This window comes from Carya illinoinensis, chromosome 1 (genome assembly GCF_018687715.1).
Source record: "Carya illinoinensis cultivar Pawnee chromosome 1, C.illinoinensisPawnee_v1, whole genome shotgun sequence".
NCBI classification, from domain to species: Eukaryota; Viridiplantae; Streptophyta; class Magnoliopsida; order Fagales; family Juglandaceae; genus Carya; species Carya illinoinensis.
Window position 1 is genome coordinate 20,813,995 of NC_056752.1, and position 15,662 is coordinate 20,829,656.

Genomic DNA, 15,662 nt, shown 5'->3' on the forward strand with positions numbered 1-15,662 from the left:
CTCCAAGGTGGCGGTGTTTCTGGTCATGTTTTTCAATGGTCTCAGGGTACCCTTCTCTTTTTTGGTGCACGAGGTGTTGGACTTCCTCCAGTTAGTGCCTGCTCAACTGATTCCCAAGGCTTGGAGGATCCTTGTGTCGTGTTGCATTCTCTGGCATCGTGCCATGGAAGAGGCTGGGTCGGATTATCCAAACTTGACAGCGCTTGAATTCCTCCTCATACATGAACCTAGGAGAATGCAACACTCCCTATACAGCTTCAAGCCCCTCCTTCTGCTAATCACCCTGGAGGCAAGATGTTGTCAAGGTAAGAATTGGGGTCGAGAATTCTTCTTCCTATCCGGTAGAGGGTGGGAATTCCCCATTGGTCAAGCCGTTCATGTGATATCCGCTCATTCTTTCTTCTTCTTTAATTATGAGTCTTGTTCTACATGTCGAGCTTTGAACTACATGTTGAGCCTCGTCCTACGTGCCATACCTCGATGGCGTGTTTTCAAAGTTATCCAGCGGATTTCAAAGTAAGATAGATATTTTAAAACTTATGGATATTTTAAATATACTGTAAATATTTATATATGAAATATTTCCAGTATTATTAGATAAGCTTGTTTTTAAAGTAACACAATTATAATATTTTAATGAGCTCTAAAAATATTATAATTTTTGATAATTACTTAAATTAAATATTTTAGTTATTTTAAAATATTAAGAGATTTAACTTTACGTTGAAAACTCTAAAATTAATTTAAATGATTTATTCTCTTTAAGTAATTAATGATACTTCATCATTTTAAATAATGATGAAGAAATATTATTTTATAAACTTTAGTTTATAAAATAATATTCTATCTTAATTCCTCTCTGTGTTTTATTTTAAACTTTAGTTTAAATAAAACATTTACGCGTTTTCAAATCAGTTTTTAAACTCATAGTTAGATCGTTTTAAGGATCCCGAAATGAAAGACTTGGATTAAATACCCAAGCCCCTACCCTTTTCTCTTCACTTTTTCCTTTCTTCCTTCTCTCTCCTCTCTTTCTTCTCCATGCCCGACATACGCACGTTGCTCTTGTTCACCATGCGGGTTGCACTTCCAGCTGGCGCCACCTCCAGCCGCCATGTCTCACCTCCACCACCGGCCTGTTCCTCTCCCACCGGTGAACTCTACCCCATTGGTGGTGAGCTACACCGGCAACTCTCCTTCTCTCTTTCTCCCTCCAACCGAATGGGCCTTAGAGTCTATTCCTCCTCCTAGCGTCGCCATACAAGGCCAAAACGGTCATCGAGCACTTCCACCAGCACCACCACATCATGGGCTTCCTCCCCATGTCCTCATTTTCCTCTACCTCTCTCTCTCTCTCTCTGATCGGTCTCCACAACCATAGGTTTGGTTACACCACCATCTTTCTTCATTATTATTTAAAATGATAAAGTATCATTAATTACTTAAAGAGGATAAAACCATTTAAATTAAATAAGAGTTTTCAATGTAAGTTAAACCTCTTAATATTTTAAAACAACTAAAATATTTAATATAAGTAATTATCCACAATTATAATATTTTCAGAGCTCATTAAAATATTATAATTGTGCTACATTAAAAACAAGCTTATCTAATAATACTGAAAATATCTTCTATAGATATTTTCATAATATTTAAAATATCCATAAGCATTAAAATATCTATCTTATTTTGAAATCCGCTGGATAACTTTTGGAACACGCCATCAAGGTACAGCGCTCAGGATAAGGCTCAGCACGTAGATCGAAGCTCGGCACGTAGAACGAGACTCAACACGTAGACTGAAGCTCAACATGTAGATCGAGGCTCAGCACGTATAACAAGGGTCAACACGTAGACCGAAGTTTGACACGTAGATCGAAGCTCATAAAGAAGAAGAAAGAAGGAGCGGATATCACACCTTGTGGTTGACTTGTGGTTGAAAGTATGTGTGAAGTGATGAAAAGGTATTAGAGATTGCAGCGAAAGCATGACGGGCGTCGTTCTGTAACTCGAGAATTTTGTCTCGAGCTACGTGATGTGACAGAGGCGCATTTGTGAATCAGTCCTCCTATTAAGTGTTGGGAACTGTGTAATAGTGTCCCGAAGCGATGGTGATATGGCCTATAGCCCAGGGTGACAGGTGTCACCTTGTGGTTGACTTATGGCTAAAAGTATATGTGAAGTGGTGAAAAGGTATCAGAGAGTGCAGCGGAAGCATGACGGGCATCGTGCCGTAACTCGAGAATTTTGTCTCGAGCTACATGATGTGACAGAGGCGCATTTGTGAATGTTGTCCTCCTGTTAAGTGTTGGAAATTGTGTAACAGTGTCCCAAAGCAGAGGTGATATGGCCTGTAGTTCGGGGTGACGGGTGTCGCCTTGTGGTTGACTATGGCTAAGAGTATATGGAAGTGGTGGAAAAGTACCAGAGAGTACAGCGGAAGCATGATGGGCATTGTGACGTGACTCAGGATTTGTCTCGAGCTAAGTGACGTGACAAAGGTACATTTGTGGATGCAGTCCTATCCTATCATGTGTTGGGATGAACTTATATAAAGCCGAGAAGTAGGAAGAGTCCTATCGACCAGGTCTGAGCAAGTTGGTATCGGAGTATGGAGCTTGTTTATACAAGCGGGCGTCGATTGGAATTATAAGTTGCTCTTAGGTGATAAAAGAGGATAAGATACAGGTGTCTCTGGCGAGACACGTGTGCCAGACAGATTTATCACATATAATTGATAATCTGTCCTGAGCATGGTTACATGGTATTTTAGCCCCAGAGTTGGCTTGAATTCATGTAGTCTGACTGGTTGAGAATGAGGATTTAGTATGGGCTAGGATAAGTGAAGGTAGTAATGGATAAGTTGTCTAAGGTTGGAATGCATGACTTTGTCGGTTGGAATTATGCGTAGGAATATAGAAATAGAAGAATGAGACGGAGGTCTTAGTGTCTTAACCCTAAGGTGAATCATAGAGGTCCACTTTAAGGAATAAGATCCTGAAGGTTTTAGCATAGTAAGTGGCACGTAAGAGCCCAGTGATGGATGGAGAGTGTTCCAAGTGAGGCATAGTTCTATTTTTAGAATAGTTACTTATGCATTAGATAGATGATGACGTAAGGTTATATGTATGCATGTAGGTTGCCATCTGACACGCACACGAATGAACTGCATGGAATGAGTATGGCATGAAGTCCAGGTAAGTATTACGTTCATACTCTTCTAGAGTTTTCATTAAATAAATGAAGAAGAAAACGAAAGCTTTTCTCTAAAAGGAAAATGAAACTTTTTCTCCACGAAGACATGTTTTACGAAGAAAAATAAAATGAAGCTTAAGTTTTCAAGTATAAGTATGTAGCGGCCCTACTTGGCAGCCCCTTTTCATGCACTCAAAGTATGTACGTGTATGCATGTGGATGGATGCTATAAGTGGTACGTATTGTATGTATGTTTACGAAAGGAAATGATAAGAAGGTTTAAAAGATGCAAGAACAGACGTTTTTAAAATGAAAAGAAAGAAAACTACTTTTTTCTAAAATGACTTTACAAAAAGAGAAACTTCTTTTAAAATGACTTTTATGAAAGGAAAGAAAACTATTTTCTTTTATAATGACTTTTTATGAACTCTAAGAACTGTAAGGATTGAAATGAATGAATGGACTATAAAAGACTGTAAAGGAAAGGAAAGGACTGAAAAGGAATTAAAGGACTGAATGGATGATGTATGAAAATACGTAACAGCCATATGGACTGAAATGGAAATGGTACTGAATGGACTGGATTGGGCAGATTGCAATACTGGTTAAGTAGTACTAGTAGTGCACCCACTATTGTACCCTAATAGAATGGATTCCCAACCTGTGGCCACGGGCGGAATCAGGTCCAAAAGACAGCTAACCCCAGCACACGGGGCGTAACAGTGTGCTACATGAAAAAAGACAGCTAACCCCAGCACACGGCCAATGAAAGTGATAAGAAATAATGAATGCATGTTAAGAAATAATGCATGTATGCATGAAAAGACATATGCATAAACAGACTCTTTAAGAAATGAAAGTAGCGATGCGTGGGGAACTGTTTTAAAAAAGAAAGCATGTTTTTAAAGGGAAAAAACTCCACCTCACAACATCTTAAAATGAAAAGAATGTCTATGCATGCTATGTATGATATGTATGTATGGAATGATAACTACATGACTGAAAACCTATGTTATTATATTATAACTATATAAAGTAATGCTTATGAGTCATCGACTCATTTTAGTTTTTATGTGTGCCCTCCTAGGGACAAAATAAGCATGACATGTCAGGACGGGCACAATCCAAGGGAAAGAGCACGAAGGCCTAGGTAAGATATTTTGTACGAGAAACTTTAATTATAAAAATTTGATGTTTTCCATTGTAATCTTTTAATTAAGAAAATGAATTTTATTTATAACATGGAGTCTTTTGTATCCTAGCATGAAAGGAAAAGAAATTTAAAAGGAATTGTAATTCTCGTTGATTTTTATCAAAATCATTTTGAAAAGGACCCACCACAAGGACGGGCATTATAGTTCATTACCTCTACCCTATTCGGGTGATCTGGCGGGTGTTGGGAAATGATGAGAGACTTTGCCCTGAAGCGACCGTAGAAGAATCGAGGTGGTCCAGATATGGGCGAATGCCCACCCTGATGAAGTATTGTCAGAGGCTTTACTAGCTGAGGATAGCCTCCGTCAGTACCTAGCTCCTCTTGCTAACTTGAGCTTTGAATTTGGCATTTTGCTGTGGGAGGGTGGTCCCCCAGTACGCGACCATCCTCCTAGCCCGTCGATTGAAGGGAAGGGGAAGAAACCCAGGAGGATGTCTTCTACTCAGGCCAGCTTTGACGACTTCTCAATTCCTTCGGGAAAGCCCTATGAGGTGCTTCTCATCACTCGACTAGGGTCGCTTGTTTCAGCAGATCTGCCTGTGATTGCGGCCCTACCCCAGGCTATGCCACAGGATCAGGGGGAGAAGGAGGCTGTTCGCACAACCCCTCCAGGTCCCCAAGCCACGCTATGGGTTTGGGAGGAGAGGGAGGCCACCCTCACTACCCTACCAAGTCCCAAGGGTGAGGGTGGGCTCCCCATATGTCTTCTCCCTTGAGCTTGTAGCGTCACAGGACCCATCACACATGTTCCAGATGAGACAGTAGAGGACGGAGTTGGCCTGGAGGAGGTGATTGATGTAGTTTTGGTGGATGCCCGGTTGGTGATTCCAGAGATCCTTGAGGAGCGTCTACGCTGGACCAATAGCCAACTCGAGAAAATCTTTGCTGACGTGACTCTCCTTCCTAGAGCTTCTAGTACTCTGTTTTGACTTCCTTTGTTAGGTGACTAACTAGGCATTTTGCTGTAGAGTTTGGAGCGCTTGACTGCGATCATTGTAGACGGTTGGGAGAAGATGGTGAGTGAGCATAGGGTGCTTCGTTGACTTACCTAGACAGCCTTGGACTGCACGGTAGTGGAAAGGAGCAGAAGGGATGAGGTCGAGGCAGTGCTGGCTGACACATTTGAATCTTTGGGATAAGTTACCGCTCTTGGCCTGGAATTGTCGACGGCCTCTGAGATAAGAGATTGCATGGAGAGATCTCTTGATGACCATACACGAGAGGTCGAGGAGTGCTGACATAGGTTGCGATCCCAGGAATTTGATCAACTTTTCGAGGCTTTGATGCTGGAAAGGCATGCCTTGGCCGAGGAGTAAGGGTGGAGGGAGGAGTTGGAGGCCAAGGCGGATGAGGTCAGGCAAGCCTTGAAGGCCCGAGATGCTACTGTTGAGAGGTTACGGAAGGAACTGTCTTACATATGAGGAGTTCGTGATGATGCTTGGTACGTTGGTTACATCGATGGCTTGGAAAGGATGAAATCGTACCTTCTCCAGAACCCTTAGCACGACAAAGATCTCTTGGCGTGAAGGACATCCCCCCAACCGACATCTTATAGGCCCGAGTCGTCCTTCTTAGGGAGAACTTAATCCCACGTGCCCTTAGGGGTAGTTCCGGTGGTAGCGGCCCCGATTGGTGAGTGCACCCAACCCCCCTCCTATCGCCATTGTAGATCTTGGATTCCTGTCCCTTCCTTTTCCCTAGCTCAGCCTTGTCAGTGTGTCCTTGGTAGATTGTTGGGCTACTGTTGTAACTAGTGTAGTAAATTTGCGACTTTGTTTTGTGGCTTGTCACCCCTCCTCTTTGCATTGTACATCATTTATAAACATAATTATTCCTTTTACGGTACAAGCTGTGGCTATTTTTCTGTGTACATTATTTTACTTTCTATTGCCATCTCTCTCTTCTTTTTAGTTGTGCAGTAGAGGTTACAGTCGGGGTTCCCAATGGGTGAGGAGGGTGAGCCCCTGCTCACTTAGGCCTCGGGGGTTACCCCACTAGCGTGGAAATGCTCGGCCCCGTTGCATTGGGGATCATTGGTCCCGTGGCCCGTGGTAATCCTGCTACATTGCAGTGACTGCATGTGAAAGGTTGGGCCAATTATCCTACATCAGGAGAGATTGGGTATACAAACTTGGCTTCTCGGCTTGGGAAGGAAAGGGTTTGTAGCTCTTCATTGTGGCATTGTCGCCCTACTTCTTTGTCATGTCATTCGAATGGCGAAGGACCGCTTGCACTCAATCGGGGAGGGATTGGAGTGCCTCAAGCCAAATCACCCCTTTGGTCCCTTTAGGAGGTAATTCAAATGGTGCCATGACCGGTCCGCTCCTTCACTACAGCAGGGGTCGGGGTAGGTGTTTGGGTAGCTACTAAGACTAGTCCCACTCTCTTGAACAAGGAGGTCGGGCTTTTTCGCCCACCTATCATCCTTCTTCAGGAGGTAGGTTGTCTGGGCAGTCTGTTACTAAACCCACTCCCGCCCGTTGATGTTGAAGGAAATGGTAAGTTTGGGTCAGGCTGGTGCTAATCCCACACTTCGTCGCAGCAGAGGTCGGGGTTGGTCTTCAGGTGGCCAGGGGCAGATCCCGCTATCCGCCGTGAGGAAAGTAGGGTGGCCTTTGTGTTGGCCTACCTTCTTATATCGTGGGGAGGTAGGTTATTTGGGTAGTTTGGAACTGAACCTGCTCCCACTTGTTGATGCATGCGAGAAAGGTTAATCTCCAACTTCGAGCGGCTAAGGACCGATCGCACTCCATCGGAGAGGGGTTGGAATGCCTCAAGCCAAACCACCCCTTTGATCCCTTTGAAAGGTAATTCGAAAGGTGCTGTGACTGATCTGCTCTTTCACTGCGGCAGGAGTCGGGGTAGGTATTTAGGTAGCTGCTAGACCGGTCGCAATCCATCAAGGAGGGGTCGGAATGCCTTAAGCCAAACCGCCCATTTGGTCTGGAAGGTAATTCAGACGGTGCCATAACCGGTCCACTCCTTTGCCGAAGTAGGGGTCAGGGTAGGTATTCGGGTAGCTGCTAGGACTAATCCCTCTCCCAGATGAGGAGGTAGGGCTTTTCGCCTACCTATGATCCTTCGTAGGGAGGTAGGTTGTTCGGGCAGTTTGTTATTGAACTCGTCCCACCCATTGATGTTGTAGGAAAGGGAAAGTTTGGGTTAGGCTGACACTAATCCCACATTTCATCCTGGCAAAGGTTGGGGCATGTATTCGGGTGGGTTCGAATACAACAGATGGCGCTACTATTAACGTTGTGTTTCATATGCCCTTGGGCCAAGTTCTAGGGACTGGGGTCTTTTTTTGTAAAATTCGATGTAGATAAAGCTAGAAGAGAGCGGCTTGGGGGGCCGGGGGAACCTCCGAAGTCAAAGTTAGTATGGATTTTGAGAAGATGGTAAATAAAACACTGAAGTAAAGAGTAGTGAGAGCCAGAGAGCTTTCCTCATACCTGGGGTTGGTATTTATGCTAGCGTCAGAGGACGGGGGCAAATCCTCTCTACTCTCGTGGGTCATTTGTCCACATCACGACTCCTGGTCCAGTCTCATTAATGTGGCGTGGCTCAGCAGCGGCACCTTTAATGTGGTGCTTGGCTTGGGCTGGGTTACCATAAATGTGGCGTGCTTCAGTAGAGGTGCCATAAATGTAGTGTTAGGCCTATCTGACCTTATATTGCACTGCCTTCCTCTTGTTCGTCCATTCTCTAAGGTTTGGGGATCAACGACTTCCATTTCCTTGGTCTTCTCTCGCTGGGTCCATTTCCAATGGGTGGGATGGTAGTGCAGCTCTTAGGTGGCTAGTCACATCCGTTCCCTAGTCGCTCCATATTCTCACACGGATCCCCTCATGGGGTTTGCCCAGGCTAACGTGGGTCATTGCTGGGGTTCGTGGGCTTGGGCAAGTAAGCACTGGGCCTTACTGCTGACAGGAAGAAAAGGGGGAAACCCCCTCACAAGAAGAGATGAGGTGAACCTAACAAACTTTCTAAAACATACGTTATCCTGCAAGAAATTTAAAAAAAAAATGAACCGGAAATTCAACTTTTTATGAGCTGCTAAAGCTTTTGATGTCTATTTATTTGAGGAAGACTGGTGAAGGTGAGACGTAGCATAGATCTCACGTGCGGTTTAGTTCTTGTTTGGAAAGTGAGATATTTTGTCTCATTTTATTTCAAAATTTATCATAATTTCATTCTCAAATATCACTTTAACACAAATAATTTTCAATTTTAAATCTTTAACTTTTTCATCTAATCTTTACTATTTTCTCAAACTTCTAAACAAAACACACAAAAAAAAAAAAAAATGCTACAAGACAAATAACTTTTTGCGTAACCTAAATTCGTCGAAAAATACAAAAGCGTCGCGATTATTTTTTAGTGTTGCTTGAAAATTGACACAAGGTGGTCGGTACTACTGAGTCCAAAAAATTCTTCCTGTCAAAATGAAATATCAACGCAAAAATAAAACTTTTGCGATGATATTTGTCGACATTATAGTATGACAACTTTGACAAAATATACTCTAACGGTAGGAAAATACTTTATTAGCAACCATAATCCAGTGTCGCAAAAGCAAAATATCACCGCAAATAACCTCATTTCGGTCATATATATGTGTGTATATATATATCATCGCAAATTCACTTGCTTGTTGTAAATGGATTATTTTTTGCGTCTATCTATATTGTTGCAAAAACGCACTAGAGGCGTGAATAGCTTACCATTTCCATTCATATATATTGTCGCAAAAGCATTTGCTTGTCAGAAAATGGACTTTTTTGCATTGCACTATATTGTTGCAAAACTAAACAGCGATGCAAATATTTTCTCATTTCCATCACATATATTCTATTGCAAAAGCACTTGAGTGCCATAAATGGAACTTTTTGCGTCACTCTATGTTGTCGCAAATAAGTATTTATCGGAAGCAAAAAAATGAGTTTATTTCTATCGAACCATTGATGGATTTATTACATTTTCGATAATAACCAAAATGATGCAAAGATACAAAATCCACCACAATGGAACATTAATTTTCGTCGCTAGTTGCCAAATTTTTGGGATGTACACAATTTGAATGAGCAATAATATTGCTTTTATATATGTTCATAAACATCCTGAAATTTAGTTGCATTTTAGGAAGATTTCACATTCCAAGAAATGATTTAAATAAACATTAGTGTTTCAATTTAATTTATACACACCGTCAAATTGATCTATTAATACAAAAATTCATGAACCTCAGATCAATTACTTGATCATCAAAAACTTGAATCAAACATTAGTGTTCAACATGAATATTTGATGATCAAATGAGCAAGATTTCCAAGAGAAGCTCATGACTAAAAATCTGGTTGATTTGTTTTACAATCAGTAAGTGAAAACTTAATGTAAACATAACTGCCAAGTATCAATCATTATGCATATTGACCTAGTAGAAAAAATCTAACATTGTACACAGATCAACTAATTAAAAATATAGAAGTTTCATTTAGATAGAGAAAGCTATATATGCATAAAAAGATGTTCTAGAGTGCTTTTTTCCATATACACATGAGTAAACTAAAGTACTAACATATATATGTAGTTTGGAACCTAACACACTCCAAATCAAGCAACTTCTTAGTGTTCTTGTACACAAGCTTTCTACTACATAGTATACATGCAACTTTAGTATGTGCTATGCACACTACATATGTGACAAACTACAATATTTGAGGGATTTCTTCATTGATACATGGTCAGAATTTGCACAAACAAATGCTATGCGCTGCATCCCATTTTGGAAAGATCATCAAGTTGTTTGATTGCTTAGGTACATTTTTTCTGCATCCATTTCTTCTTACAATTAAATCAACCGAGTATTATTAAACTTGGATTGAAAGAATAGTAATCTAACATTTATTAAGAGTTTAACAAATATCCTATATACATATGTTGGTTTTTTTTAATAAATATTTTTTTATCTATTACGTTTTTTTTGTTAGTGATGATTGTTACTAATGTCTTTTAAAAGTCCATTATCTTTTTTACGTCTTTACTGACTCTTGTTAATAGTCTCTTAAGTTCCTACAGTTGGTTTTTACATTTAAATTTGGGTGATGATTGCTTTTGACGTTTCTTATCTTAAAACCTTAATTTATTCTTTCATTTGTTGCACGGTTACCGTTTGGGTGGAAGCCGTTTCTTTTTCTCTATCTTTATTCGGATGTCATTTATTTTATGGTCTTGGTTTTCGGAATCCCTTAAAAAAAAAAAAAGGCTAATTTGTTTTTAAAATAAATTGAGTTGGCGTCCAGAAATTAGTTTTGGAATTAAGAGAGATGTTATTTCTATGTTGGACGTAAGCATTGTGTTGTTCTTTTTGAGAAGAAGAGAAAGGAAAGTTGTGTATGTTTTTGAGAGATTTTCCAAACAATAGAGAGGTGTTTTTTGAGTGGAGCTTTGGGATTAACCACTTGTGTAGAGTTGGTTCGGGTTATATGACTATCAATTGGGCTGTTGTGTCCTGGAGGAGTCAAATCAAGAAGAATTCTGCTGCACTTGTAAATTTGAGACTTTGTATACCACAAAGGACTTGAATCTCCTTAAAAAAAACGAGATTTCCGTGCCTTAGTCCAAACTGGCTTCGTTTCTATTTTAACTTTATTGTAATTTTCATTACATTATTGTATAATTTTCACCATCAACTTATATTATCTTTCCTCCTCATATTGTCAAATAAACACTTAACTACATATAATGTCCATGTATAGAACCTAAAATCTTTACAAAGATAAATGTAAACTCTTATGAAGTGCAACAAAAAAATCTCCACCCCAACTACCATGTTCCTCTCTTTCAACCTTTTCATTCTACTGATTGTATATAAGTGGGATTGTGGAAATTCTTTGGCGAATACCATCACAAGATTTTCCCCTATTATGTAGGGTATACTTGTAATTGTAGTTGGCATAATGATGGAGGTGTGGACCTAATTGCCTTATTGGCATCAGTTGTGACAAAGTTACTTAAGTTGCAAACTCATAGGGTCCACACCCAACTAAGCCCTTCATTTCCTACACCATACTCACCTTTTAAACATGTCTCATTTGCCTCTTGTTATAAATGAGTGGGCTAGCCATAAGGCTCACTAAGCACATGGGCGACTTAGATTCACCATTTTAAGATCTCTCTCTCTCTCTCTCTCTCTCTCTCTCTCTCTCTCTCTCTCTCTCTCTCTCTCTCTCTCTGTATGAGAAGTCAACCTATTCATATTAACAACAATAAACAGCCCTAAATAATTATTAACTAGCATATGTTTAAACAACCTTAAATAATTATTAACCAACAGATAATGGATAATTATGTAGCAACTCATAGTGGAAAGATACAATGTTATCTGCCCTTGTTCATGACATATAAGATATAATGTTCTTAACATTCATATAGCATTATGTAATGTTTACAGCGAATAGTTTTTTTTTTCTTAATCAATACCATCGCCAAACTAATACTATTCCAATTACTCAAAACATAATCCACACATATTGAAATATTAAACATTTATGATTACAGAACGAGTCCAAAATGACTGTAATCCTAAGAGTATTGGAGATCGCCTTAAGTACAAGTAGTAACTAGAGCAACTACTAGCCTATCCATCGAGTAGCTCACACAACTCATCCAAGGATGCCATAATGCTATCGATAATCGGAGCATCGACACTATGAGCTTTAGTTGGTCGTATAATTGACCATCTCTAGTTGGTTGATCTTTGGTGTGCCCTCTAATCCTAACACATGAATTACTATTCTGAGAGGAATGGTAGTTGTGACTATTATGGTGAGATTTGATTACAAATTTTAGTAAGTTAACAAAGAACTTCCATACAAGTTAATGATGCACGCAAGACAGTAATGACATGAATGCATAATCAAAGTCATAAGTAAGTATAACATAACTTGACATTAGGGATGACAATATGTGACACGACCCGTTAAACTCAACATGTTCGGGTCAAAACGTATTGAACTGTTAAGAAATGATTGCTTAATAGGTTACTAACGGGTCAACCTGTTATGACCCGTTAAGAAAGTTAAATTTACGTTTTTTACCCTTATAACTATGTATAAATGAAAATTTTAAAAAAACCCTAATTTCCTAACCTACATTTGTGTTGTTGTGCACACACACTCTCAGTCTCTCATCTTTATAGACTTCACTCACATCTCATGCCTCCCCTTCCCCTCCTTCGCGTGTCGCAACGTTGCCGCTCAGCCCTCAATCGTCGGTGTCTTAGGCCATCTCTCTCCCTTGGTCTTTACGCTCGATCATGTCTCTCAAGTCTCAACCTTGCCTCGCGGTGGTGTCTCTGGGGATCTCTCACTTCTCAAAGAGCAGCAGCCACTAAGAACGCAGCACATTTTGAAAGAGGTTTCTCAGAGAGACTTGCTTGTTTTTTTTCTCTCTCTTTTTTTTGGGGGGGATCTTGATTTGTTTTCTAGATATGATTTTATCACTTGTCAAGTATTTTCCTAATCAGTTCAAAAAGAGAGAAAAGAATTTATAGAGAAAAAGTTTGTGTGCTTTTGTTAATGTGATTGTTCATCATCTTCTTAATCCCTTCCCCCCCTTTGTAATGCCCCACTTCTCTGAATCCTCTGAATCCCTTTCTGTTAAATATCTATTTTTCAAGTTCTGATTTTTGGGTTTGTTTTAAATCTGGTCAAAAGAAGCAAACTTAGAAGGATTTTTCAAAAGCCAGGTGTTTTCAGAATCAAGATCTAGGTTTTTCTTTTAATTTTTCTGGTAAATTTTGTTGGTTTTCTTTGTTAAAATTTGCCTAATTTTCATATCAGCTTTGATGGTTGTTTTTTTATCCCTCGGAAGTTGGTTTTTTAGGCTTTGGGAGTGAAAGGGGTTGTGTATTTTAAACCTCTTCGATCTCTCTATAGAAAAATTTCTAATTTTATTTTTCTATTCTTTGGAATCAAAACCATATGTAAATCTCACCCTTCATTGAAAATGGAACATAAATACCGTGAAGCATGTAGGAGGAAGTCCTCTGTTTATTGAATAAAAATTTGAGCTCTGTTTATTGAATAAAAATTTGAGCTTACATGTTCTTGAACTTAACAACAATATTATTAACTATTCTGTATGCAATTACCTCTACAGATTCTATGATTGTGTTTTAAAGAAAAAACAAAAGTCAAAAAGTGATTCTGTTTGTGATTTGTTTTTGAAGTTGGAGGTAGGGATTATGATTCAATAGTCATGTAGGTTATACCTTTCTTTCTTGAATGGTTTTAGGAGTAATTTTTCAAGTACCGAACTTACCTTTTTCTTCTTTGGAAATTGTTGACACTTTCTTATTCTTTAGCGGCAATTATGGTGGTGCTCTAGGGGCTACGGCTTTCGCAAAGCGATTGGAGGGGAACAAGTCTCTAAGGGATTATTTTTTACCTGTTACTCTGTTACACATTCTTATTCTTAATTTGTTTACTAATGTCATTTTTTTAATAGGAACAAAAGAAATGAAATTGGACCAGTTAACTGAATATGTAATGGAGTTGGAGATCAACAAGAGCAAGGAGGACGCTACACTTCATTCTTCAAGTTCTAAATTTGTTTAGATTTGTGTATATCATCATATTCGGGATTCTAACGTTAATATTATTATATTATGTGTTTATTATATTTGGTGTTGTTGCGATTTTAATTTCGGTATATTTATTGTTTGGATTAGTTAGTTTTATATTTCTTTTTACAGATATTTTGATTTTAATATTTATAAAAAAATATTAAAACTTGACATAACATGGCATGAACTGACATAACTTGAATTAAAACGTGAACTAAACTTGAAACTTGATATGAACATGAACTTGAAATATGGCTAAATGTGAACTTGAACTTGGCATGAACGTGAACTTGAAATGTATTCTTATATCATGGAGTTACCATGATGTTCTTGTCACATGGGTTACCATGATAGAGTAGTCTTATCTCATGGGATTACCATGATTTAATAACAACAATGAATTGAACAATAACTTAACTATACAAGGACGTACATGAACGTGAACTTGACATGGCTTTAAAGACTATTCCCGAGGTACGCAAACTGTACTCAAAACGAAATGTGACATGAAATGAAAGGACAGAAGTTCTAACGTAGCGTAACATGATGTGAACGTAAGATGGAAGACATGACGTACTTTGAGATAGAAGACATTCGTAGCATGATATGACATATAACAGACAATATTTTGTATCAAGGCATAACATGTAATAGACTAATATTTCATAACATAGCATAACATGTAACATTGAATATTACGTGACAAGGCATATATGTAACAGTGAATATTATGTGACCTAGCATACATGTAATAGATGGTATAACATAACACGACATACTTACAACAGATAACAATACAGGACAAAATAAATTATATAATAAATAAGTATTCCATGATAGAATAAATCATGCATAACAAATAAACATGTAATGACATATATGATAACATACATACATAAACTGTAGTTCTCTTACCCATCACACATATACAGTAAACTAATAGTAAGTTAAAAACTAACTTACCTCGATCGTTGCATTTTACGAGAAATCAAGCACAAACATGAGAAACTGTAAATAGTGATTTAGAACTTAAAAACTTAATCACTAACAATTAGAACACATGGAAAAATGCTAACTTAGAGTAAAATTACTACTTTACCCTCTACATATGGGAAAATAACCACTTTACCTATAACTTAAGGATTTCATATCTAACTCAAAAAATTACCATAACTTACATTTCTCATTCAAATTTTCTCTTAACCTCAAATATCAATTCAGAAGATCTTCAAACCAAAACATCACGCGGTTTAAAAATGTGTCCTAAAGAATATCAAACCATTAAACTTAAAAATGTGGCCTAACTGAGTATCCTTTTGCATAAAAAATCATATATTTGAAAATACCACTAACATACTAATATGCATATAAGAGGCTTAGAATCATCAAATAAAAATATAAAAGTCATTGGAATAAGATTAGATCACAAAAGATTCAAACTTAAAACAAAAACCCTTTTTCCTCTTTCAGTTTCTAAGTTTCTAGATCTAAGAAAATATTTCATCAAAAACTTTAGTCATGCAACAAATCCTCAACCATCATTCATATACACATGTTGAAAATACTCTATAAATTTTTTTTTACCAAGATTAGTCCATTAGCTTGGTCAAAAAGTCCACAATA